Source organism: Lepisosteus platostomus, chromosome 16 (assembly GCF_059453375.1).
Source record: "Lepisosteus platostomus isolate fLepPlt1 chromosome 16, fLepPlt1.hap1, whole genome shotgun sequence".
Classification (NCBI taxonomy): domain Eukaryota; kingdom Metazoa; phylum Chordata; class Actinopteri; order Semionotiformes; family Lepisosteidae; genus Lepisosteus; species Lepisosteus platostomus.
The window spans coordinates 16544838-16559166 of record NC_142626.1 but is presented as its reverse complement, the minus strand read 5'-3'; the positions used below and the strand labels follow the sequence as shown (position 1 = coordinate 16559166).

The 14329-nt window shown below is 38.8% G+C and overlaps 1 pseudogene; it reads left to right on the top strand.

Annotated features, from left to right (window-relative positions):
- The first annotated feature begins 9850 nt into the window (after positions 1-9850).
- On the top strand, positions 9851-13853 carry LOC148646974 (uncharacterized; annotated as a pseudogene).
- The last annotated feature ends 476 nt before the right edge of the window (positions 13854-14329 follow it).

The window sequence follows — 14329 nt, the reverse complement described above, 5'->3', positions numbered from 1 at the left end:
GATGAAATGTTCCTAAAACGTATAACGTAACAAAATTAAAGACGATTAAAATCTGTAATCTTTCCACTTGTACTGTGAGTCATCGGAAAGTTTCTGCTTTGTGTAAGGATGGTATCAAAAAGCAATCTTAAGTGGTGAGAAAGCTGTGCTCAATGTATTTAAGGGAGTTAAAAGTAAAAGGAGATGCTTCATATTGCTTGACTAATTTTAAAAACTAAGTTATAAATGCAGACGCTCCCTCGGTGCCGCGCCGGGTGTAAATATCAAAATATACATTCCCAACACTAATTGTACCCATATGTCATGCAAATAAAACACCTTGAATTGAATTGAATTGAGGGAGAGGGGGGAGCGGAGGGGGAGAGAGATAGCCAGGACTCAAGGCAAATAAGATACTTATGGGTACACAGGCATTCACAACAGCAACATATGAAACGTTTGCACGTATAGTTAAGTTATTACTTGGTTTTCAAAGTGCAATGAAATACAATATTGTTGTTGTTGCTGTTCTGGTTGTTTTTATCCTGTAAAGCATTTTGAGAAGCCACCTTTAAAGGTGATATATACTGTAAAACCGCTGATTCTTATGGAATGTGTTCCGCAGGGGATTCAAATTTTTGTTTATTTATTTTTTAATCGCATATCTAAGGAAATCTCAGTATAACTTTGTTCATGAACAAACAGTGGCATGTTACATTATTATTAGTTTTTTTGTTAACAAGGCTCGCCAGCTAATGTGAATCGAAACCTGTCTTGCTAGCTTTTAAAGTCGTGCGATGTGTAAACGACAATTCAAATAGAGAAAAAAGACCTGACTGACAAGATTTAATTAATGCAGATCAGTAAATCAAGGGACAAAACAACTATTGTGCCCGGGTCCTCAATGGGCTTTGACGTGCTAATGCGTTGGTTTAACAGTCTGGGTGTGGCAAGCCTCTAATGTCTCCCGACTTCGGCAAAAGGCACCCGCCTTTCATTGGAAGACAATGAACACACTCTAGCCCTACATGTGAATATAGCATAAATACACCAAGGGATTGGGTGAGCTCCCATCACAAAAAAAAACTGCGAACCAGCACTACAGCGACCATAGTATAGTATGGAGACCAAGACCTTTTACGGGAAGAGACGGGGTGTTTCTGCCTCCCCAGCTTCCAAAGAGCGAAGGGTAAGCAAATACAGCAGACTTCATCTGAAATACGCGATTACAACGCATATTACAAGGTATTATTGCCGTTTTGAATTTTAAATTCAATTATAATTATTTCTTCGTAGCCTGTTCTTCAAGAAAACACCGCACGGGCGAAACGATCTTTGAAATCTACCACCAGGACAGTAAAAAAGAAAGCGGTAAGACGGAAAAAAAGAAAAGTTTATTTTGACTTCTGTTCCGCGACTGATGAATACTACTGTGTGACTTTATTTCTTACATGAATTATGTTATTTTGCCACTGGCCGTGGGTCTCTGCTCTCGGCCACTGGCCAGGGTGCCAACCTGTAGAAGCAGCAGCTGTATGGAGACATTTCGGCAGCAGCGGGAGCAGTACGATGCATTACTGGGGAGGATTGGGAGGCTAGAGACACTCCTGAAAATGCAGAGGAAGGAGACAGTATGTTCCAGCAGTCAAACAGTTGAGCAGCTGTCTCCTGAAAAGTGCCTCTCCCTGCCGCGCAGGTTGCAATGCCTGGCGGAAGCTCTGCCCCCCGCAGAGCACACACCGCCTCAGGACACTCCATCCCGGCCTCTCCGTTCACCACTGCACAAGAATCTGTTGATGCCGTCCCCGCCGTCTATCTCCCCCCAGGAAACACAGCGGAATTCACAGACACCAGTGGGACGAATAATTCTCCCAGATGTCCAACTGCTACCCATCACCCAGGAGATGGAGGGGGGGTTGTACTTGCAGTGCATTGGCATAGATGGGAAAGCAAGAGCCGACCGCTACGCCGCCCTCGTGTTTCGAAATCTTGTGACTTTTGAAATTTACTGGGGGTGGACCATGTCTGTAAATTTCGATGGGTCCAGAGGCAAAAGTGCCTTGCCTTGCAATCTCCGGGAAACCATTAGTACGATGGTGAAACGGAGATTCTCAACCCTTGCTGTGTGCGACTGGAAAAGAATTTGTGATCGGATCAACGAAATGTTTCGTAGGAGGAGGCGCTCTTTTCCTCTTGTCTAATAGTCTGTCCACAAACAAAACATTCCTGTTAGAGAAGAGGAATTGAAAAAAAACAATTTTGTCAATGAAAACCAGTGTGTGTGTCTCTCTCTGCTGGATGTCCCTCTCACTCTCTGCTGAATGAATAAAAGAATTTTATTGAAAACGCGTTTGTGATTGTCTGGTGTTTACTTTGGTCCCTTTTAACTGTTTTTCGATCTACTGTATTGCTTTGAGATGCCACTTTTAAAGGCGATATGTAAAATAAAGTTTTTTATTATTGTTATAGAGAAACATGATCAGATTTTCCCTGGTTCAGAAAAAAGATCTAAAGTGCTACACAAAACTTTCTTAATTCGATGTATTTAAAGCAGTGAACTACTGTAGGTGTCACATAACATTCAGAAATACAATCACGTATTTGACCAATAAAAACGATTACAATCTAATCCTTCCACGTTTGATCCCAAAATCCCAAGAAATATAAATCTTGACGGGTAGAAAGCTATGCTGAAAGTTTATTAAGATACTTAGAAGACAAAGATACTGTATCAATTTATGTTGCATTAGCCTGATTATGATTAAAAAACACATATAATTAAACACGCGTTTGCGATTTAAATCAGAACACGATTTAAATCAATATAAATGTTTATATTGTAACGCATACTGTCCAGCCTCCATTTCTCTATAAAAATTTACTCTGTTGCACACACACACACAATAGAAGCAGGAAGCAGAAGCAGGGACCGTTGTCAGAAGGGAAGAAGGTGACTATTAATTGTTATCAAAAATGACTTAGATTCGATCATGTTGTGATATTTTAAAATATAAAAGTCAATTGATTGTCCATAATATCGCTATTCTATTTTTTCGAAGAAATGTTTGTTAAAAGAAAAGTCCAGCACCAGCTGGATTCAAACACAAAACCTGCGAGTTGTTTGTCAGACACGTAGACCAGTAGGCTACAGGGGAACTCGCATGAACAGGGAGGCGAAACAGCCCTACACAGCCCTGTCGCAGTACACGGATATACTCATACCGTTATTAAATTCTTTAGATACGCGATTCCATATTATATTCCCTATTAATCAAATTCTAAAAGTATGCTTGTTGACTCCAGTATCACGTTAGTTAAAGACTTCGAAGCTTAAAATGTTTAGGGAGAAATGAAATACTGGTGTGTATTTTTTTCTTTAAAGTACCAAGACCAGCTATATACTGTATGTTTATGTTCCAAAATTAATATCGTTTATGGCCTTCACACGTGTTACAGTATGCTCCTGTTCTTTTTATGCTCAGCTTCTAAGATTTCCCTTCAGTGGTAAAATTCAATATCTACAACGGGCACAGTAAAGACGTTTACTGTAAGTCTTTCTACGACAGACCAAAGGACCACGAGTGCCCCTGTCGGTCAACCAATCACGTACCGCGGTACACCGCGTCATCTTGCATCATGATACGCGACACCGCAGCCAATTACCTGCGGTACGTGTCTGTACCGCTCACTTTGAATGGCTGCATCTGTAGTGTCCATAATATTTGCTATTTTAGTTTTTCAAAGAAATGTTTATTTGTTAAATGAAAACTCATGACAATAGCTAGATTTAAACACCCAACTTCAGGCTATCACTTAAGCCAGAGCTTCAGTCACTTAAGCCATCACACCACAAAGAGTTTGTGCTGCGTTAGATTAATATAATTATATCGTTAATTTCTTTAGATATGCGATTCCATATTATATTCCCTATTAATCAAATTCTAAAAGTATGCTTTTGTTTACTCTGATAATGAGCGTATTCACAGAAAAGCTTAAAACTGTCACTTTTCTCACAAAGTATATTGTAACGCAACGGGGGTTCAGGAGGGCGCCCTTGCTGCATTAGGTCAGCCCTCCACCGTCGGGGGCTCGAACCCAGGACTCCCGTGTCACTCAACAGGGACCCAGTCTGGTGAGCAAAAAAGAGATCTCTCTACAGCTTAGTAGCTGCAGTCCTGCTATCACAGGGAAGGGCGGCGACGTCACCGCTCTGGTAAGCCGGCTCTTATACACCCTGATGGCTCTATGCGTTACAATATAAGCGTAATATGGTCAGAAGGAGCACGGAAAAACGTTTCCGAAATAACCACATGTAAGACTTTGATGCTTAAAATGTTAAGGGAGAAAGTGGGATACTGGTGTGTATTTTTTCTTTAAACTACCAATACCAGCCATATACAGTTTACATAATAAGTTTATGTTCCTAAATTAATATCGTTTATGAGCATGTGAAAGGCATGGTGAATCGAAGATTCTCAAGACTTACTTTGTATGATTGGAAATGAATACAGGATCAGATCAATGAAATGCTGTGCTGTTATTTTTTGTCAATGAAAAAATAATGTATTTTAGTTTACAAACAGTTACAAAGAGAGTAGACCATGGTAGTACTTTGAGCTTACAGCCTGTCCAAGGTCATTCATTATTCCATATCTTCCATAAAGACTTTGATGCATAAAATATTTCTGCATAATTTTAAACATTTATGACAAAGGTTGTAGGTTGTGTACTTTTGTCCAACTTAGCTATTTTGCTTTTATAAAAAATACTGACTTTTTAATGTTTAATGATTAACTTGCTGTAATATACAGTTGAAATTTACCTTTATAAGTCTGAAGAGTATACAACTTAAATTCTTAATTGGAAAAAGATTGTCTTTCAGGAGTGATCGTGATTTCAAAGCATGCATTTTCTGTCAACAGCTCAAATGCTGTACATGAGAGGTTTAGCTTCATTAGCTCCACCTGGCGGTGATTCCTGATACTATTATCATAACTGCAGTATTATACCATATGACGCGATATGACGCGTTATGATGCGTTGTGAGGTGACAAGCCCACCGTGTTTTACCGCAGCATACCCCGCTCGTTTTGAATGACTGCATCTGTAAAATAGCCAGAGCCTATCAACACTCAGACCAAGGCCTATGTATCCAGATGCTAATAAACCTATGAGTATGTCTTTGTACTATGTGAGGAAACTGGAGCACCTGGAGGAAACATTTGAAGTCCATGTAGATAGCATGATAAGGTCTGTAATGGAACCCGGGGCCTCAGCTGTAAGAGTAGCAATACTAACCACCACTGTATCACTCTACTCTTTCAGTTCTTCAAATTACATTAAAATGTTGTTTTAAAGTGGATGCTGAACTGTCACAACCTAGTTTCTATTCCATTGAAGATATTTCCCCCATCCTTCTTGGAGAGAAGGGGAAATACAAATGATTGGTATTAAGAAGAAGGAGAAGGACATATTTGCTCCCAAAGAGAAGCCTTAAGAGTTTCCCATAAGGTTCCATAAGAAATGTCTGGGGTGGTGTTTGTGTCTAAAAGTATTTCTATCTGGGAAATAATAAATTAGATAAAATCCAGGTCAAAGAGCAACAACAGGTTGATTCTCCAAAGGTGGACATGTAGGATCTTCAACTGATAGATGTAGTTCTGTAATAGTTCTGTAATAGGGGAGTTTTACTATTTGCAACTGAAAATGAAATGACTGTTTGAGCATTAAATTATTGTGTGAGATAGACATTGTTTGAAAGAGAGAAAGGAGGACATTTGAAAACTGCCATGAAAGAGTGTAAGAAAACTCCACGCATCAGAGATAGTGTAAAAATAAAGAAATGATGTAAAGTTTAATGCAGTCTTACAGACAGGAATACACCTAGAGGAGCAACAGTTTAGAACAAAGTAAGAATCTCCCCTAAGCATCAAGTGATGAGAATCCAAGAAAAAGTTAATTAGGTTCCTGTCATCCCTATTAGGGTCATAGACATTTGTTAAGATTACTGGAACATTGATCATTTATTACATTACATACCTTACTTTATGATTTGAGACAACCTGAGATACAATGAAAGGTATAGCCTTGTGCAAAACATCCCATGGGCCTCTGCAGCTTTGTATCCTCTCCTAGCAGTTTAGCAGTGAATCCAACAGTCCACAGAAGCACAAGAAGAAACTACAGATTACGTTGCTTGCAGATATTAACACCATAAACAAAGGTAAACAACAACAGCTTTGATACATGTACACATTGTAAACAAGGAAGAAATACCTAACATCTTATTTTAAATTGAGTTAAGAATGTGCCTAAAATATTTTACTTAACTGACTATACAGTAGGTGGTGATTTAATTAGGTAATTGAAGATTTATTATTGTCATTGTTCCCAGGTTTGGAGGTGGCTGAAGATGTCCTTACCTTAATCATGCTTCTCCTTTACCAGCTTTGAAGATTAGTCAAAAGACATTTAGAGCATCTGCCATTTTATGTACAGATGAGACTAAGATGAACCTTTCCCAAAGTAATGGAAAGGTAAAATGTTAACAAGGATATGCAGAACCTCCAAAGAACATTACCTCTTCTGTGAAGCAATGACGGCATTATGCTTTGCAGTTTTAATTGTCTGAAATCAACCAAATAGAGACAAAGCAAATATATACAAAATTATCATTATTCCTCTTAGATTATTGCAGTGCACTATTTTCAAGTCCAACATATACAGTAACAGTACTTTAACAGTACTTTTGCTACTTTTTTTCTTCTTTTAAACACTGTACAATTTCAATGTTATTTTCCATAAATACAGTATTTGCTTAATACATAAATTCTGCATTCAATACAGATGTATACTGTATAAAAGAGTTTGGAGTGGGAAATAAAATGAGTATATTAGTATACTCATTTTATTGATTCTATATTTTCTATAGTCAGGATAGAAGTTAATACAATTGCCATAACTCCTTACAAATATTAATAACTGTAGCAAAGCTGAGATTGTAAGCACAGGTAAGTCATCAAAGGGTGGAGTTATTTTTATCAGGAGAGACACATTCTTTGGATTCTCACAAGAAAATCAAGGAATTCGCTGCACCATGTGAGGACCCAAAGAAGGCTCCACAGCCAAAACATTGTGTTTCTTTTCTTCTCTTTTCAACAGAGAATAAACCTGTACTTGTTCCTTTGCAGCCTACAGATGCTGATGCAGCTACGTACTTGAACTACTTCTTACTTCAAGTAATCCTAGTAAAACATTAATAAAACATAAATTATTTTTTAGCAGTTAACATTGCTGCTCATAGAGCTGGGGCCCTGGATTTACTTCCTTGGGTGATGTCTACATGGAATTTGTACATCCTCTGCACGTTTGTTTAGGTTTCCACTAGGTACTTACTGTATTGGATAAAAAGTGACTAGAAATGAATGGTTTAGAATACAATGGTATGTGAGTGTATGTGTTTGGCTATCTCATGTTTCCTCAGCTGAGTCTGTGACTTCAGGTGCCCACCCTGATCTTCCTGGCCTCTGTCAGTCAGGACTCCACCTTCACTCATTATTGTGAGAGTTTTTCTTGCTGCTGGCTGGTAAGAGCAGTTCTTTTAAGCATTGCAAAACTATGCTGTTTCTGCTTTTCTGTGTGTTTAATGTCTGTACTCCAAAATTTAATCTTTCACTGTAGTGATACCTTTCACAACAATTTATAACATTTAAGTCTCTGTATTTGAGATTAACAGACCAAAATAATCTCAAACCATCAAAGGTATTTTGTACAAAGTATATCAATACAATAAGCTAATAAGAAAATTGGTCATTTGCACTTTACAAATTATAAAAAGAAAATCTTGTGATAGGAGTTCTATTTGTGATGTTTATAACACTATGACAACAGTGGTGTAGATAATGAAATTTGTTGTTACTTGATCTGCCTTAAGGCACTCACACGTATATGCAAGTATATGTACACATAAAGTCTGCATCAGGAGACATACAGAGTATAGATTAACAATCTGTTTCACAGCACTATTCACTGTGTAATTTAAAATCTTATGGACTTTATCATCTCAGACACAATATTTAGGCTACCAAGAGAGACTATAGGGTTTCTATCCATTTCCACTTCTGCTTTTCCTGGTGAGGATTGTGGTGAGGCAAGTGCAAGCCAATCATACATGGGGACAATTTGGAGGCCACGGTAAGGGCCAAGAGGGGAAATTTGGCCTGGACACTGGAATGACCCCCTACTCTTCTAGAGAAATACCCAGGGATCTTTAATGACCACTGAGAGTCAGGACCATGGTTGAAGGTCTCATCAGAAAGACTATACTGGGGCATTAGGACCCACACAGACTGCAGGGTGGGTGCCCCCCACTGGTCCCACTAACACCTTGTCCAGCAGCAAACGTAGTTTCCGAGGAGGTTTCCCATCCAGGTTGGCCAGGGTCAACCCTGCTTAGCTTCAGTGGGTAGCCAGTTGAGAGCTGCAGGGTGATATAGCTGCTGGCCCATTTCCTTCCATTTTATCCAATACAGTGATGTTGCAGAGCAAGAGCCTATCCCAGTAAGCAATGGGCACAAGGCAGAATACACCCTAGATGGTACACCAGTGCATTACACAGGGCACACACAAACACAAAAACAAACTTTTACAGTACCAAGGCCAGTTTTCTCAGAAGTCACTTAATCTAACAGTAAGTTTTTGCATTGTGAAAGGAAACCTATGCAAACACAGAGCAAGGTCTAGAATTAAACTCAGGGCCCCAGTGCTTCAAGGCAGCAATGCTGATCACTGGGTTGCCTGATATGCATGTTACTAAGTTTAAATATTATATTTTAATTTGAGGTAACTTTTATTAATTAAAATAAAAAGGGCTATTATTGACTTTTGAGAAGTGTCAGAGATATGCAGATCCATACATACAATAGTTTGCATGAGTTAACTTTTGGTACATCCATTCTAAAATCCCTACTCTACAAGTTATTACCTATAGGAGTTGTTTAAGGAGACATACACCTGACATTCAAATGACTTATTCGGTTTTGTTGTCATCTAAGAATTTTATATTAGGTAGAAAAATGTACTCTTCAGCAAGACAATGACCTCTACTAGAGCACGGTCACATTGAAGTTAACTTGCAAAAGGAAAATTCTATAGAAATTCATGGTAAGACTTGGCAATTCCATCAGCTATGCCCAGAAAACTGTAGAACTTTTGCCAGGAGAAAAGGATCAAATTAATTCACATCAGTTTGCTGTAGTTGCTGGTAAGCTGTACTGCAGCATGATGATTGATCAAAACCCAACCACAAATCTCAGTGCACTGCTAAAGATGTTATTATACAGTAGAAGCAGTGAAAAGCAAGATCAGAAATTCTAAGGGGGATCTTTCATCCACATGCATAGTGTACAGTATATATGGTAATTGGCTATGTCGGATAAAACGGAATGTCAGATAAATGAAAGTCAGATAAACGCGACTCTATTGTACTGAATTATGGGTATGAAACCTTTTGCTTATCTCTAAACTTCAATTTGTATATCTTCTTACAGTTTTTGCTGACATTCAGCATCCTTCACATTTAATAATGATAAATCAGATCATTACAGCTCTGGATAAAAATAAATACTGTTTCTGCTGCTTGAAATTAAAGTAGCCAAATATTTTCTGAACTGATGTTGATACAATAATATAATGCTAAAATTGTAAAATTTTATAAGCCCCCATTTGTCACACAAAATGTTAACAGGATCACCTCATTACAATGTTATATCCAGAATATTTAGGAAAGGTTTCCATGTGTACAAGTGCACATGAACACATAATTGCAGATCACAAATTGATTTTCTATCCTTTACTCTTAGGAAGAAGAATCATGGAAATAATACAAGGTACCAAAAAAAATCACCAAGCCTGAAGATGTACGAAATGACAACAAAATGCTAATGAAACCTTATGCTAATTGGGAAGAGTTTTTGATGCCAGCTCCAATTTCCATAGCCATTTTAGGAGAATTAGTCTTTATCTCTTCTAATACAGACTTTTCTATCAATAAAAATCCCCCAAAAGATGGTTTTAAATTTATTCGTTACCCAGAGTCCTTCCGCGCCTGTCTCATGCAAGTGTGCAATGCTGGATGGGGTGCGTTCAACGAGGCCCATAAGAACATGGACCAGATTCGTCTCCACTCTACCAATGTGCCAGAGTATGTAAAATTAGCAGTCAAGTTGATTGTCCGAGATGACGACAAGCTCATCGAGCTCATGCTCCCTGACCAGCTAGAAAACATCAGCTCCATAGCAGAGGAGTGTAAAATCCTGTCAGAGCTCACAGAGAAAAAATTCACCTTTGTCATTGATCTGATTCAAGAGCTGATGGAGGCCTGTTTGAATGCTAAGGCAGCCTATAGTGAAGAATTAGAAGAACTGAAGCAGAAAATAGAGGAATCCAAGTTGAGGAAACAAACAGCAGAAGAAGGAAAACGTAGAGCAAATAAGACATTTGAAAACATGCAAAAGCAGTTGGATGAAGCTCAACAAGAATATAAAAAAGCCATGGATTCTCTGCCCAGTGGTTGGGATATTGTTGGCATGAACTTTGTGGAGGGCCTCACTAATTTAGTTAATATCTGTTATAGTGCTTGTACTGCAAGTGTAACTAAGCTTGGAAGAAAAACAAGTAAGGAGCAAAATCCCATTGCGTTAGGCAATGTTTATGCCAAATCACAGGTTCTCTTGAGTCTCCTAGAACTAGTTAAGTCTTTTTTTCATGAAGACAAAATACATTGAGGCGTACTTTATGATCAAAAGAAGGAATGTGCAAAGTCTGAGTGGGTGGCAGATCAAGTGAAAAGAGTTAAGGAATCTTTGGAAAAAGAAGAAGACTGCAAGCCAAAAATAACAGCAATGCAAATGTGCGAAGACATTCTTACAATCTGCTCTTGTCTAACAGATATTGCTCCAGACAATGTCTGTGAAGAAAGCAAACAAAAAGAGTTAATAACAAAACTAAAAAAGTATAAAACACAGGCTATGAAGTTTGATACCGAGAGTAAAGACTTCACAGGTGCCTCTGCCTTTCCTGTAACCCCCCCACAACTGGCCAAACAGCAAGAGGAGCAAAGTACACAGAGAAAAAGTGCAGGCGACGTCGCAGCTGACAACGCCCGTTTTCGCATAGAGCAGAGTCGAGCTCAGATGAATCAAGCACAAGAGATGTTCCAGAAAAGCTTAGAAAATCTGGACAAATACCACAGTGACCTGACTGAAATCCTAGTCACAATGAGGAGCTGTGAGGTGAAAGAAATCGACTTCAAGACCACTATTAAAATGCTGACGAAGGGACTGGATGCGATGGGAAAAGTAAAGGAACAATGGGAGAAGATGGTATTCTTTTTCCACATGCTCTCCAACATAATCAAAACCAACCTAAACAAACATTTAAAGGATGCTGTCCAAACTGAAGAAAAAGCAGGGTCTTCCAAGCTTTTCTATTCAGCAAAATTATTCCTGAGAGATCTGCTATATAACCAAGCTTTCCAAGCATCTAATATTGCCAGTTTGGTGAACATGATCTCTGGGACCTACACAGAGATCTCCAACTTGTACCTCATGGATAGAATCAGGAGCTTGGGGAAACTCATGGCCTTAGACCCCAGCAAATCTGACTTTGATACAGAACGGAAAAAGTTACAGATTGGCTGTGAAGAAGCAGAAGCAGGAATAAAAACAATTGTACTGAAAAATAAAATAGAATTTCAAAGGAATACAAAATCAAGAACAGAGAAGATTGAAAAAGCACTCAATGGAACATTGCCCCCAGCCTCTGAGGAAGAGATAAAAGAAGTCAGACAATGTGTTGAAGTGGAAATGAAGATGTCAACTCAAGAAGAAGAAGATGAGGGGCAGTATTGTTAGCTCTTACATTTTTCTGCTGAAAATGCAAAGAAATAAATGTACGAGTCCTACAAAATATGCTTCTTTGTCATACAGGCTTATACTGTAACATGATAGACGTGATACTGGAAAACATTGCTTAATAGAAAACTGCAGGATTTGTTCAATGGGAATTAACGGGCTCGGGGTAGTTAGTTTGGATTCACGGAAACTAATATATTTTTTTCTGCAATAATACAGTATACACATTTCTGTAGTAATATTATTAGTTTGATTATAGTATTACAAATTAATTGGAGTGGAATATATTTTTCTATTTTTATTGCTTATTGCTTTAGGTACATATGTGTTTCCTGCAGGTATTGTGATGATACTTTTATGATGGACAGCCTCAGAGTAGATCTTGTCTACAACAGAATTGTTCTACAACAATATGATAAATGTGTTTGCTTAGTCGTGATTTGTTTCTAAATCTTTGAAATTTCATTTGCTGCTTCTACGGTTTGCTTCCTCCATATTTGAAAATATGACCATTTCAATATTTAAACAGGAATCTAGGTCACAAATATAAAATTAATAAAGAGCAGTGGTCCTAGTAGAGATCCCTGTGGTACTTGATTACATCACGTCAAACTAACACATCCTTATCTGTATCATCTGTTTTCTGTTTAATAATTAATTCTCACTTGTTTCCCTGAATCCCTACCAGATTTGAGAATTAATTTGAGAATTAACCTGTTCTTTTTATATACATTTGTAGCGGCAATGCTTATTAATAAGACAGAATTAAGTGTTGCTGTGCTTCCTAAATGAGGCCCCATCTCTCTTTCTCATCTCTGTGGTGCAGCCACAGAGAAGCTATTCATGCAGTTCTGATTTAGATTTATCTTTGAGATAAGAAGCAGCTTCCAAGCCATGCTTGGCTATCACGATCAATGGCCATTCCTGGCGCTTATCTTTCTGTAAGATTCTTGGGAACATCTGGATTGCGGTCCTAGATGTCAGAGGTCATTGTGACTCTTCTCTCGCTTTGACCAACCAATCAGGAACCTGCAGGGCGTGGTAACCCCATGTGGGTCAGAAATGCCCACTAAACTTTCGACCTATCACCACCTGTCTTGGTCCTGGTTTAAAAGACACCGCACAGCTCAGAAATTTTGCTTCTCTGGCCACTTTTCACACCCTCAGAGACAATCACATGACGGTGAGTGTTGTCTGGGACTGGAACCTTGTTTCAGCAAAGTGTCAGCCCAGGGAATGCCCGTACATAAATTGCTAGCTGACACCAACGTAGACGCTTCGCTTGATCACCGGAGTATACGGTTGGACTCTTGTCGACAACTTGAATACGTTTTTATTCAGCAACAGCGCTACACCGGAAGAAAACCGAGTTTCTTTCCTCTAAAAAGTGACTTGCTCGGACCCGTGGTCACCCTCTGTGCATAGAGACTTTCTACTAATCAGCCAGACTACTAGTAGGTTCCTTAAAGAGACACTGTCGGCATGTCGCCACAGCAGAAATCTCTCCTCCTAATTCGTCCATCTCCAAGCTGCACCAAGACTGGTTGGCAAAAAGCCAGAGGACGCCGGGATGATGCCTATTGGCAATTGGACGCAGCCGCTAGCTGGTCTTGGTGTCCGTACCAGGAAATACGAATCCACATCTGGATAAGTAAACCCAATGTTCTACATTGCATCTATAGAATTCAACTGTTAACTCAACACAAGTTGATTTCAATCCAATTCATATGAGTAATGTATTTACTTTTGAGTAGCTAATGTAGACTGATTAACGGTAGTATAGCCGAATGGTATACTGAAGCATATTCTTTGTTCGTATCTCTTTGTGTTTTGCATCTCTTCGTGATTATATACCTTGCATTTTGATAACCCTCACAGTAAGATCTGCCACCTGTATCCAGGCAGACTGTTATATGTTTTATGCACAATTTATGTATTAATAAATGTATCTCGTTTATTGAATCTATGTGTGTGCGTCGCTGATTGATTGATTATCTAAAAGCCATAACAAACCACCTGGTTATTGCTGCTACAATTAATAAATTGCCCCAATAAATTCACAAAACCTCTGCAGAAGGTAAAAGGGGATGCTCGATGTGAGTGAAAGTGGGAAGTAGATAATGTGTACGCTTTTGATGTTTTTATTGTTTGTGAACATACACACACAACACTCAAACATAAACACACCTCATAATAAAAGAGCAAATCACTTAGTAGGAGGATTTAAAGGACATTGGGAGCCGAGAATAGCTCTGACTGGAGCCTAGTGCGTAAGTCCAGCCTGGGGCAAAAGCATCAATGCTGGCGTTCTGGGGATGGTAAGTTACTTATCTGGGAGGAGAATTGCACGTGTTCTCGTTCCTTACTTGTGAACAGTGCAAGGTACAGTAAGTCCTCTCTAAAGACTCTGAGAGGCATTTAGATCTGGAGGTAACAGA